We start from the raw sequence: 12,789 nt of genomic DNA, 5'->3' as shown, positions 1-12,789 counted from the left end.
CTAAAACATGACATAACAAACTAAACCTTAGATCAGCAAATGTTAGAGTAAGGGTAAATGTTAATACGTATATACTACCAAATTATATATTGAACCCCTAAACCTTTTAAGACCAAACATTGCAACTGTGGCAACACTAAAACTTTGCCCAAAAAAAATGTACAGTTAGTACAGTGTGGATATTCTGGCACAAGAAGTTTAAAAGAAAACCCTAATACCCTAACAGTTTTTAAAGTGTCGATATTCTGGAATAATGTTTTTAGGCAGTAAACTCAAAGACCTATGATCTAACAAATTACAATCCACATATTTAGTATCCACATGCACCTATCACATGGATGTCCACTTATTAACATCTATCCACCTATATCCACGTGGCCATACATGTTTGGATATCCTTACTATTTAACTACTAACCAGTTCTCATCTGGCCGACGACCTCAAAGCTAATCTACAAAGCAGCAAAGCAATGTTTACCTACAGTTACCCCACCCAGTTAGACCCCATATCAAATTGTTCATGTTTTTATGGATACCTTCGAAATCGAATATTTTTCCTCCCACTCATTACATGGTTACAGTTATAATCTGATAACAGAAATAAACGAATAGAAACTCAATGTCACAACAGCGAATATACAATCATGGTTACAGTTTTCTGGATAGAAACCTTCAGGTAAACCAGAATAACAAAACCTTAACGTAAAACATAATTTTTAGTTGAGTTTAAAAGGAGTTACCCAATACAAATTAAAAAAACCCGAGATGTTATATTATATAAGAAGCTATTCCGGTCACCTAGAGGTGAAATGATGAGAACATTCTGGTACATCTGACAAATGATACTTAGGAGTCTTCGCTCCTGCACAACGGGGACATCTAGGACGACCCACTCTACACTTCGTCTTTGGTGGTGATAATTTATGGACCACCATTACTGAAGTTACATCACTTGATCCCCCATCTACATATGAGAGAGACCAGTTTTGAGCACTATAACAAGCACGGACGAAATCTCCATAAACAAGTCCCTTGTTATTATTCGTCCAGATTGCATACAGATTGTTGTTTTCAAGACATTTGGAAAAGAAGAAATAGTATTTCGAGTGTTGCTTTGACCACCACACTAGATCTTCGGACTTGTCGATTCGCACGGTTGCAAGACATTCCTTGGAGTAAACCGCATTCAACCTTGTTTACCAGTAATTAACAAGTTCTTCAATGCGTCCACACCTTCTTCACCCAAAAAACAACAACTTTGGCAAGCAGTTCGGGTGGCATGTCAAACTCGGTTTTGGAAGCGATCTGAACAGAATTAATGTGTCGTATATTAAAGTTAATTAGTTAGATGAATGTTATTTCCCAAGAACTAAAACGGAACTTACTATAACAGCTTCTTCATAACGCTGAGTATTTGCCATCACCAACAACAAATAATTTTGCTTCCACAATGTTTGTGTGGCCTGCGGAGGTTCATAAGCTTTATATACAGTGACAACTTTAGGCAGGTGTGATTTTAAATATGTGTAAACCAACTGAATTAAATTTGGGCACCACTTCAAACAATACTTTTTTGCACACAATATCTCGTCCACGTGGATAGGACCTTTGTTCTTATAAAGTTATAATCTTTCAAATAGTCAGTGTGACTCCGATATAAAAATACGTGTGGTTAATACCATGTGGATAGCTAATTCCAAGTACTATCGTTTTCCGCAGAACTTTCCTTTCCGTACGCTACTTTTTAAAGATTTGTCAGAACTTTAATCGTGTTGACAGTATTTCAAACACAAATATCCCTCTCTCCCCTTACTGTCTGCTCTGTTACGTATCCATTAAATGCTCCTTTAAAAGCACTGTCGTGATGTAACATTTCTGGGCCTACAACCGTAGGAGCACTGTTGTCTTCCTTGGAGTTCTCCATCTGTTAGCTCAGCTTTTAAAGATGTCTAAACCAACTGCATTAATTTTGCCACGACTATTATCCTTCTAACATAAATTCGAACAGAACTTATATGACCACAATATACTGTCCATGTGGATTACTTTGATTAGATCATTGTATGCTATTAAGGTTGTATCTTTATAATCATGCAGTTAATTTACAACTTTCCATCTTCCAAACATTCATATGTGATATCCACATGAATTTTTAATACGTAGAAACTTTCCCGACTTATACGCACCTATACCTTCTACTTTCCTATTCATATAAATCCACAACAAACCATCCATGTGAACAGTTTCAAGCAGAAAATATTAGAGTATTGTATATTTCGATATATAACACAAATATCACACATTCTAAAAACAGTTTCCTTCCAAACATGTTGAGTTGAACATTATCTACTATCCACATAGATGCTTAGGAATTAAGTTTTCCTGGATGCATCCACGTGGTTTAGGTATTTTTGAAGGAAATTACAATTACTCTTTAGGGCTACTTGTTAGTGATTTCATAGACTGATTCTATATAAACAGTGTATGTATCTGTTAGGAAATAGCTGAAAATGGTTTCGACGTACAAAATCGTCTGTGAAAACTGCTCTCAGGGAAAATGCGGACATGGCCGAATTCTACCTAAAAGACATTTCCCACGGACACCTGTCACTGACCGCCAACCAGCGGAAGAACCTACCACCGAACCTTTGGTTCGCCTGAATCCTGAGGTTTGTTTCCTTCTTTTTAGACTTTTTTTAAGGGACACTCATACGAGTACGAATCCAGATAGATTGTTAAGCACTGGGAGATCTCATATTTCTACTTGTTCTCGCTATTACAGATCCCAACACGTAAAGATCTACACTTCCCAGCACCAATTCTATCGAAAATTTTCAGCTTCATAGCTCAGGATGGCATCAAACATTTGAGGAATTGGCTTGTCGCAGGGCGTGCAGGTAGAGTAGCAGTTCACTCGTTGGACACACTTTCATCGGTTAGGCTGGATCGCCATTCCAAATTCGTTAAGTGGTCAAGACCGGATTCTGTGTACTATGATTTTTTTGGGATGTGTTTATACGCTAAAAATCCTTACGCTTTGTATGTGAAAAGTTTATTCTTAGCTTTCCAATGTTGTGATNTTGAAAGAGGCAATCGCATTGGTGAGTGCCATTAAACATGTGTACCCAGTTGCTGAGTTGTTGTTAATTATGTTGAAGAGCTGCGAAGGGAAGTTGGATTCGGATTGTTACTAGACCTACAAGAAAAAGTATCGTTTTGGTGATGTTGATAGGATGGCTGACTCTCTAATGTACCACATCTACACCATGCGGCCAAAGCGTTGGGGGACTTATTCTAATACTTGGCGCTTTGAAGATGTGCCAATGTGCTGTTTTGAACACGAAGCGCTGCAGAAATTCAATGGGGAAAGGTGTATCGACTGTATCTTCTACTATCTATCTAGAGATATAATGCTTTTGTCTTAGGTTTATAATTGCTTTAAATTGTTGTCTGTATTTTTCATTAAAATCCTATCAAACTACTGTCCTATAAGATCTGCTTAAGATGTCCTACTCTAGTATGAAGTTGCTATGTATGGATATCCACGTTCTACAATTGGATTGAATCCTCCTTTGAGCATTTGAAACTTGTAAAATTAGCCGACCATCTAATGATGTCCATTTTTACTCGACTCAAACAAGGGTATCTAAACACACATATCCACAGGAAACCTATCCACTACTATCCACAGGGTATCTCTACACATCTTTATACACCTATCCACAGGGTATCTCTACCTAGATGTCCTATAAAGACAAAAGTTTTTATCCACAAAAAAAAATGCAAATATTTTCATTTTCGAATATCCACATGTCCTACAAAGGCATGTTCAATTGGGACATGGTTGCGAATCAAATTAAAATACTTTGTTGTAAGTTTTTTGTACACGTTTTTAGTTAACCACATCTCCTTGTCCAAGTATTTAAACTGGTAAGTCTGTATTATCTCTTTCAAATTACAGCATTGAAAAGCTAAGCATAAACTTCTCACTTACAAAACAAAAGTACATACCATGAGGATATCTACAATCCATCTGGATATTGTAATACCTAAAAAAATTGGTCTACAGTTATATCACATACTAGGATTTACTTTGTGGTACACCACGGGACAATATTTACGTTTCTTTAAAAACATTGTAAATAATTATTCTATCTGGTATAATTAAACTATATAGCGGTCTTTTAATGAATTGTTAATTATAATTTTTTTAGTTGTGTAGTATATAATTTTGATTGGGTTTTGGCTTCTCCTTACTCATCTTCACTCAATTTTCTAATGAAAGCTGAAAGCCGGCAAAAATATATATGTAAAGAAGCTGAAACTTGAAGAGTAATCTTATAACATCAAGTAAATAATGTTATTAGTTTTTGTAAAAGTTCAATAATCTAACTTTATTATTAACATAAAATGGATGAAAGAGTTAAATAAGACCAAGTTTGGTTGTCAAAGACAAAGTTAAAGAAGAAATCGTCTAACATCCTCTTACTTATACTTTTCTGTACAAACTCAACCTATAGAGAGAAAGATAAGGTTTAAGTAGAAATATGTATACGATCTGGATAATATATAAGTAAAAATATGTTTATTCAACATATTTGTTCTTCAAATTCTGGAAGACATGTTTAACACCACATTAGTTGTTGGTGTTTCAATCTTGCCTCTTTGTTGAGAAAAAATAATTATAAAAACCCTAAGTTTTTAAGAAAGCAAGAAGTGTTATTAGTAGTTAATTAATATATAACAGATATGATATATGTATACATGAAATAAACCGAAATAATGTGTTCTGTTTGCAACTTGTTCAAATCATTATTCTCTTCCAGATCAAAGGCGTCTCTCTCTCTCTCTCTCTCTCTCTGAACTTTGTTATTTGTTTTAGTGAACTTTGTTATTGCGAAATTTGGAGTCTTTTCAAATTTTGGGTTGAATTAATGGGAGAAAGGGAAGATTTTGGAGTCTGGTTGATGCTAGTTTTCATTCACTTGCATTATACTTTGTTATATTGTTGTTGTCTTATTTAAGCTACGTGATTTATTATACTATGCTAGATTTCTCTAACAGTTGCATTATACTATGCTTAAATAAGTTTTGATTGCTCTCTAACAGTTGCATTATACTATGCTAGATTTCTCTAAGCTACATGATGTATCTGCAGATGACACAAGATGCAAGCATGCTTTGGATATCTGCTGATGAGACTGTGTTCTTTTATCCAATTTACTCTATATGACACAAGATGCAAGCATGCTTTGTGTACTCTTGATATTTTAGGGATATTGTAAATTGTAATTAGTTGTATTTTTAGGGAAGATCCAATTTTCAAAAGCGGATTAAATGTTTATAAAAAAACCCGATCCGTGTGATAAGTAAAGGAAAGATCTGATTTTTTGAATCGGTTTAAAAGCAGTAAAAAAAACCCGATCTGGGTGACAAAAAGAAGGACACAAATTTGTACTCCAAAACTGTTAAGATATATGGATACTTAAAGTAGGAACCCATACTTAAATGATGAAATGTAAGAAACAACAGCATAGTATTGGTAAGGATAATTAGTAAATCCAGACATAAAGATAAAAATTAAATAGCATATTGTGGTAAAAAACGAGAAATCCTACAAAAGCTTTCAACTCCCATTACTCTTCGTTGAAACGAACACCAATTTTAGACCAATCAATAGGAGGAGGAACCCCACACTGCTTAGCGTCGTCCGCCGCAATTTTTCTCATCGCCTCTAACCTCTTGTGCTCTGCCTCGAAGTCCACAAGTTGTTGTCCTAAAATTTGATTCAGTTGGGAGAGTTGAGTGTCGATTAAATCGACTTGATGCTTTAGGGCGGTAGACTCTTCCTTCTTCTTCATATGATCTTTAATCATATGAAGAATTCTTTTGAAGCGATCAGCCGTCTCCGCCTCAGCCACGGCTCTTGTCTGACTGAAGGCTTTGCTCACGGCCTCTAGTGCTTCCTCCTCCCACTCGAAGTCAGCATCCCGTTCTGGTCGTTTACTGGAACTCTCCCCGGCAATGGTCATCGGGCGTGTTGCTTCGTCTTCCCACTCTGACATGCGTCTTGAACGTTTCCTTGAACTCTCTCCCGCTATAGCTCGATTCTCTAAGTGGAAGAAGTAGATGGAATTGAGTGATAGGCGATTGAGAGGTTATTTATAGGTGAAATGATCGAAGAGAAGAGAACGTTTTCAGAGACCCAAACGAGAAGAGAAGGGAATGTTTCAATGACACAAATAACCTACAGAAATCGAAAAGATACCTCTGAAATCGAAACGATAAAAATTCAATGAATTAGGAGATATCGAAACGATGCAATGAATTTAGATGTTCATGTACACATAATGTCAACCATATGGATAGTAATATTCTAGATGTTTTAACGAACTCGTACACCACCAAAACTGATAAATGCTATTGGTATCCACGAACTCGTAATCCACGGACTAGGTGAAAGTTATCTTCTTAATTTAAGTTCATTTGGTCAGAAAACTAAACTTCCAAGCACTTTCAAATGTGTACACACCTGATAAACAAAACTCTAACACTTACTACATCAACGTGACCTCGTAGATGGTTTGTTGTGGATTCTTATTCATAGAAAAGGTTTAGATTGATCATGTGTATTTGTAATTTTGAAACCAATTCTGGATGCTTAAATGAGTTTAGCTTAAGCTTCCACAGAAATACACCCTGATTACCATAACTTAGGATAAATACACTATATCTTTTGCTAGGTAAAAGTAGATACACTCCATGCATCTCTCCTCGTTGACTTCATTAAGAGCTTCGTGTTCCCACAAGCACTCTGGAAAATCTTAAAAATGCCAAGTCTTCTCGAATGTGCTTTTTCTTTTGAGGTCCGATGATGTAGATGTGGTACCTCAACGAGTCAGCCAGTTTCTCTGCTTGATCAAAAGCATACATCTTCTTAAACTTCCAGTAGACATCCATATTTAGAGTGCCAGCGCAGCTGCTCAACATTATCCACAATAGTTCAGCCACTGGATACACACTCTTGACCGTACCGACCAATTCGATTGTCTCTTCCAATTGATGACATTGAAACACTAGGAACAAGCTTCTTACATACAAAGCATACGGATTCTTCTGGTTTAGACACCTTAGAAAGAAATCATAGATGACATGCGAAGGTCTTGACCATCTCACAAACAAGGGATGTCGGTTCAACTTTACCAACGAGAGTGTCTCAGGAGACAAAGCAGCTACTCTGCCCTCGCAACCAGCGAGTATCCAGTTTTTCAGCGCCACCGGACCATCTTCAGATACCAAACTCACTATTTTGGCAAGTATAGGGGCTGGGATGTGCAGATCTCTTCGCATATGTGCCTTCAAATAAATCCACAAATATAGGGGCTGAGATAACATATTGATTCGCAGATCTAGAACAATATAAGTACGAAAACGAACCTCTAAATTAAGTTGCTCAATAGCCTCGCCGATTGACTCCTCTTCAATTTTACGGTCACTCCTCCTTGTCAAAGCACCCACAGGGCGAGGGTAGTGTTTGGTGCTACTCAAACGTGTTCCAGCGTCGACGATGTTGTATGTTGGAACCATGTTTCCCCTTGCGTTGTCCTCTATTTCCGAACCCTAATGTGATCCTTATAAAGCTAATTTATCGACATTCCAACTAATCCATATGGATAATGTTTACTACTTGCTACCACGTCGATGATGTACATTGGGATGACATTAACAATTAACAATTTTTAGGTTAGTAGGTTTATAGACAACTAAACTTATCTATCCACATTATATTAACCACACGTATCTTATCATCTCGTCATCAATGGAACATGTAAACAAATTACTGGAAGTTTGGAAGTATCAATTAACAGAAGTACAATACGGACTCATAATTTTCAATCCATGTGGTCAAAACAATATGGATAGATACTTTCTCGACTTAAACGCACTTATACCTTCTACTTTACTATTCATATAAATCCACAACAAACCATCCACGTGGTCAGTTTAAAGCAGAAAATATTAAAGTATTGTATATTTCGATATATTTCACAAATATCCACAAATAAGAGTACAAGTGGATGACGAAAACTTACACGATATCCAAATAGAAGTCACCTTCGATTTTTGGATATCTAACACAAATATCCACATATCAGTATCCACATGGATTATATTATGTGGACAGAACTCGCATTTTTATCTACACAATTTAATCTTCACCTACCCTCATATTATGTTACTTTCATTTCCACATCAAACCATAACAAACTAACCACGTGGTTAATAACCTTTCATCTCGATTACATTTCAATAGAGTTCAACATAAAAATCCGTTCATCTCGACCAAAAAAATAACCATATCCATAAAAACAATACCTAAAGTTTTTTCTAAGATAGCAATGTAAGCAATAGTGTTCCCAATTACATCCACAAAAACCAGCAAATCAGGACACATCCAATTGAATATTATCCGCTCCTAATCCGGTAAGTTTCACGCCAAGAAATACCCAAAATCAGTGCTCTCCCACACTACCATCCAACTCTCTACCGTCATCGTCATGACAACGGGTTCGAACAACTTGTTCGATTGTGTCCCGTCTCTTTGCACCTACCACAACGATTAACTTTTGTTTTCACGACTCCATTATTCTGCAAACAACATAACATATCCAAAAAAAAAGGTTACGATAAATCAGTGGATACCAACACCAAACTTAAAAAACGACAACACACATTGAGCCCACTCCAACAGAAGGAATCCTACTCTCTTTTGGACGGCCAGCTGGTCGTCGCGCCTTAGGAGGGTATAAAACATGGTTCTTGATTTCAACAGGAATATTAGCATCACTGATCTCAGGATTAATTATCCCTTCGTAAGTCCTTCTCCATGTTTCTGTCTTGTAACAGTCACCCACCAAAGTCACATAAGGGATGCCTTGCGTATCAGCTGCTAGCAATGCATGCCCGCATGGTATTTTCAGCCTATCGTACTACTTACAAGAACACTGCTTCATATCAAGCAAAACATGGTGCTTTCCGTTAAGTAAACCCACCACTTCATAACTCCAACTAGATATATTGCCAACTTTGCTACCACAAAAACCAACCATGTTCTTCTGCATCTGTTTATCAACCTCCGGCGTAGTCAACCCTCTATGCTTACCAGCTTTCTTGCGCCTCGCATTAAACCACCTAATTAACATCGCACGAATGTACTTAAGTAGTTCAACAATATGACAGGATCTACCATTTCCTAACACATTGTTCAGAGACTCTGCAATGTTGGAGGTCATCAAATTGTAACGGTTCCCTTGGAAATAAGCCCTACTCCATTGAGCTGCTCCAATTTTATCTAGAAAAGCAGCACATTTGGCATTTTTTGCTTTGATTTGTCTATAAATATCTAGGTAACCTGTTACCTTATAGGCAAACGCGGCATTCGTCACAAGTTTTGCAAGTCATTTATTATGAAACTTTGCATTAACATTCCGGGCTAGATGTACTATGCAAGCTCCATGATGTGACAAAGGAAACACCCTCTTCTTCGCTGCGTATATTGAGCTGTACCTATCTGAAATTATGGTCAAACTCTTACTATCCGCAATGATTCGTTCTAATTTCTCAAAAAACCAAGTCCAAGAGTCGTCGTTCTCACTGTCCACAACAGCAAAAGCAAGCGGAAAAACCTGGAAATTAGCATCTTGTCCACTTGCTGTCAAAAGAACTCCATTATACTTCCCATTCAAATGAGTCCCATCCACAACAATCACACGCCTAAGATTCTTAAAACCTTCTATGGAAGCCCCAAAAGCCAAAAACATATACAAAAACCTTTCTCTGCCATCTTCAACCACTTCAGTTTTAATATCGGTTATAGTTCTAGGATTCGCTTATTTTAAAAAATGGAGATAACTCGGAAGCTCCTAGTAAGACTCATCATCAGAACAAAATATTCCCTTCAGAGCCTTCCCCTTCGCCCTCCAACATTTGTTGTACGACGCATCGACCCTCAATTCTTCTAATACCATCTGCTGGAGATCCAAAGGAGCTGGTCCTTTAGTAGGATCACTGTACTTCGATCTGTACACTGCTGCAATCACCCTCGAGGTCGCTTTCTTTAGGTAATTGTTCCTAGTCTCTATTGGGCATGTGTGTTCTAGATTAGATTTCCTGATCACATAGTACCTTGATTCCTTCATTTCACAAGCTAGTACCCTCCAGTCACACCTCTCCCCAGAACAACTAACTACAAACGACTCTTTCTTGGTCGTCGTCTGCGTGAAGTGAAACCTGTTCATGATGGCGTATATAGCTAAAGCTATCTGGCATTCCTCTTTGTTTGCAAACACCTTACCCTTATAGATACCTTTCCCATCATCCTCATAATCCAGATCCGATATTTCATCCCTAACATACTCTGTGTCGTTAAACATAGGAGGAATATCAAACTCCTCGTCATCTAAATCTTATAGCCTGCGACCATCCACTTCAGGTCCATTGACCTATCCACGACCGCTTGACCACGTGGTTACATCAACATAGTCACCATCAACTATTCTGACCTGTTCCAACCGACCAGTTGTCCTCACGTTATTCTCCTCTTTTAAAGGAACAAATCCATTAACTAACACAGTGTGATCAAAACAGGAGTTTGTGTTACACATAACCTCCACCACGTTCACCCGACCAAACTGATCGCCAATGAAGTTCCCTCAAAACTCTTTATCGTAGCTCCTTGGGCTTACAACTACATCGGTTACTACAGATTCTTCTTCCTCGTCTACATCTTCAAAACTATCTTCGAATCCGACAAATTCTTCCACACCACCTAATTGTGTACTTGTCATCCCATGGCCAATTCCCACTTTTTCACCCTTACTGCCCTTCATCTTTCCCTCAATTTCTGCCAACTCAGCCATATATTCCTCATCAACCTGGCTTGACTCAAAAACCAATGTCTTCGAACCTGCTGTTGATGCTTCCCCTAAAAACCCTTCTTCACTACCGCTGTTACTAAGTGCACACGAAGACCCCGAACTACGTCTCTTCCGACTTTCCTCTCTGCAATCGGAATCCTCAGCGTCGTCAGCCATTCCTCTCTTCTTAACCTCCTCAAATGTTACAAACAAATTCAACCCACGGTTCTTACTAAGCATCTGAATATAATACTCAAGACCTAAATTCGTTGTCACAACCACCGGAGGCGTCCTCACCCCTGTCGTCAATTCCATAAACGTTGGGATGCAGTAACTCAGATTAGCCTTCTTCTCCACCAAACCGAATTCCCCAACAACAGAAACTTCTAACTCTCCTAACGTTGTGGTCGAAGACACTGGAACAACACGCGACAAAAGTTTATTGTGAACTTTGAATCCCCAAACGCCGTCCTCAGAACAGGTTTAGCTACCAGATATTACCACACAGAAACTCGGATCTTCACCCTGCATTACAAATCAAAGGATAATATCACAGCCATCCACGAACGACAAACAGAGTTGAATTTATACAAGCCTATCCACACAACATAAACCCTACCTGCGCAGCCATGTTTCGTTCACGGGGACACAAACCCACCTTCAACTTATGTTTCTTATCCACAAACAATCTTCCAATCTAATAAGCAGCAAACATCCAACGGTGGAGAATAAAGTGAGGTAAGTTAGGTAAGTTTTCACTAGAGAAAGAGAGGTAAGTTCGTCGGTATCTACATGGCTCTCTCTTGAAGAGAGTCATTTCTGATAACTTAATATATGGGGTTTGATTGCCAAAAAAATAAAAAGAAAGAGAGGTAAGTTTACCTTCTATTTATCTGAGGGCAAAAATGTCAAAGGGAGATGGACACATAAGCATAAAACTTGAGAAAGTATAAGGAGTTTGTAAAGTAGGTTTTGGTGAAACAACTCAACACCAAAGTGGGTGTGGGTGCTATTTACCCTTTTAATAAATGGTTACAAATGGTTACAAATAGGATATAGATAGGTATAGATTAATCCATATATTAATATTAATGGTTACACCTAAATATTAAAGATATTCCAAATTGATAATTGATATATTAATAATGACAAATAAAATCATGGATATTCCAAACTGTATTTTTGGAAGATTTTAGTCATATATCACGTTGTTTCCAAAGATCTTTAAACACAATATTACAAATTTATTTTCCACAGATTTTATCGATAGACCACAACGTTAACCAAATATAGATTACGAAATTGATAGATTGATTGGTTACAATTAAATAGTGGGTTACAAGATAGATTACAAAATAAAATTCAACCAGTGTTATGACACGGGTAATTATCTATAATCATTAACCATATCAAACTTACAAAATAGGTGTTTTTTTTTCAAACTTTCATATTTAGCATCTGATTTTATTGCATAATGTTTTATGAAAAAAAAAACTTTTAAAAACAACAACATGAATTATATTTTATATAAAAAATACAATATAAATAAAATGAATTTCAACCCATGCTCTTAATCTAGTATAATAGTGTAACAACGACTGAAATCAAAATCTTTATTTTCAATGATTTAAAGTTGACTTTCTCGCGTTGATTTTGGATTCTATACTGTATTTGTTAAATCTTACCTAGAGAGATGGAATCTTTATTTGAAGTAAATAGAAAATAAAAATCATTGAAGACGTATTCAAATCCAAATTTGTTAGAAAACCAATTCAAATTGACCAGCAAACTAACTTTCTATAGAAATGTACTAAACATTTTATAAATAGAACCTAATGATTCATCAGAAGGCAAACGAACAAAACAAAAGAAAA

The sequence above is a fragment of the Camelina sativa genome, chromosome 9 (genome assembly GCF_000633955.1).
Source record: "Camelina sativa cultivar DH55 chromosome 9, Cs, whole genome shotgun sequence".
NCBI classification, from domain to species: domain Eukaryota; kingdom Viridiplantae; phylum Streptophyta; class Magnoliopsida; order Brassicales; family Brassicaceae; genus Camelina; species Camelina sativa.
The sequence above is the reverse complement of the archived record's forward strand: the minus strand, read 5'-3'. Positions refer to the sequence as shown.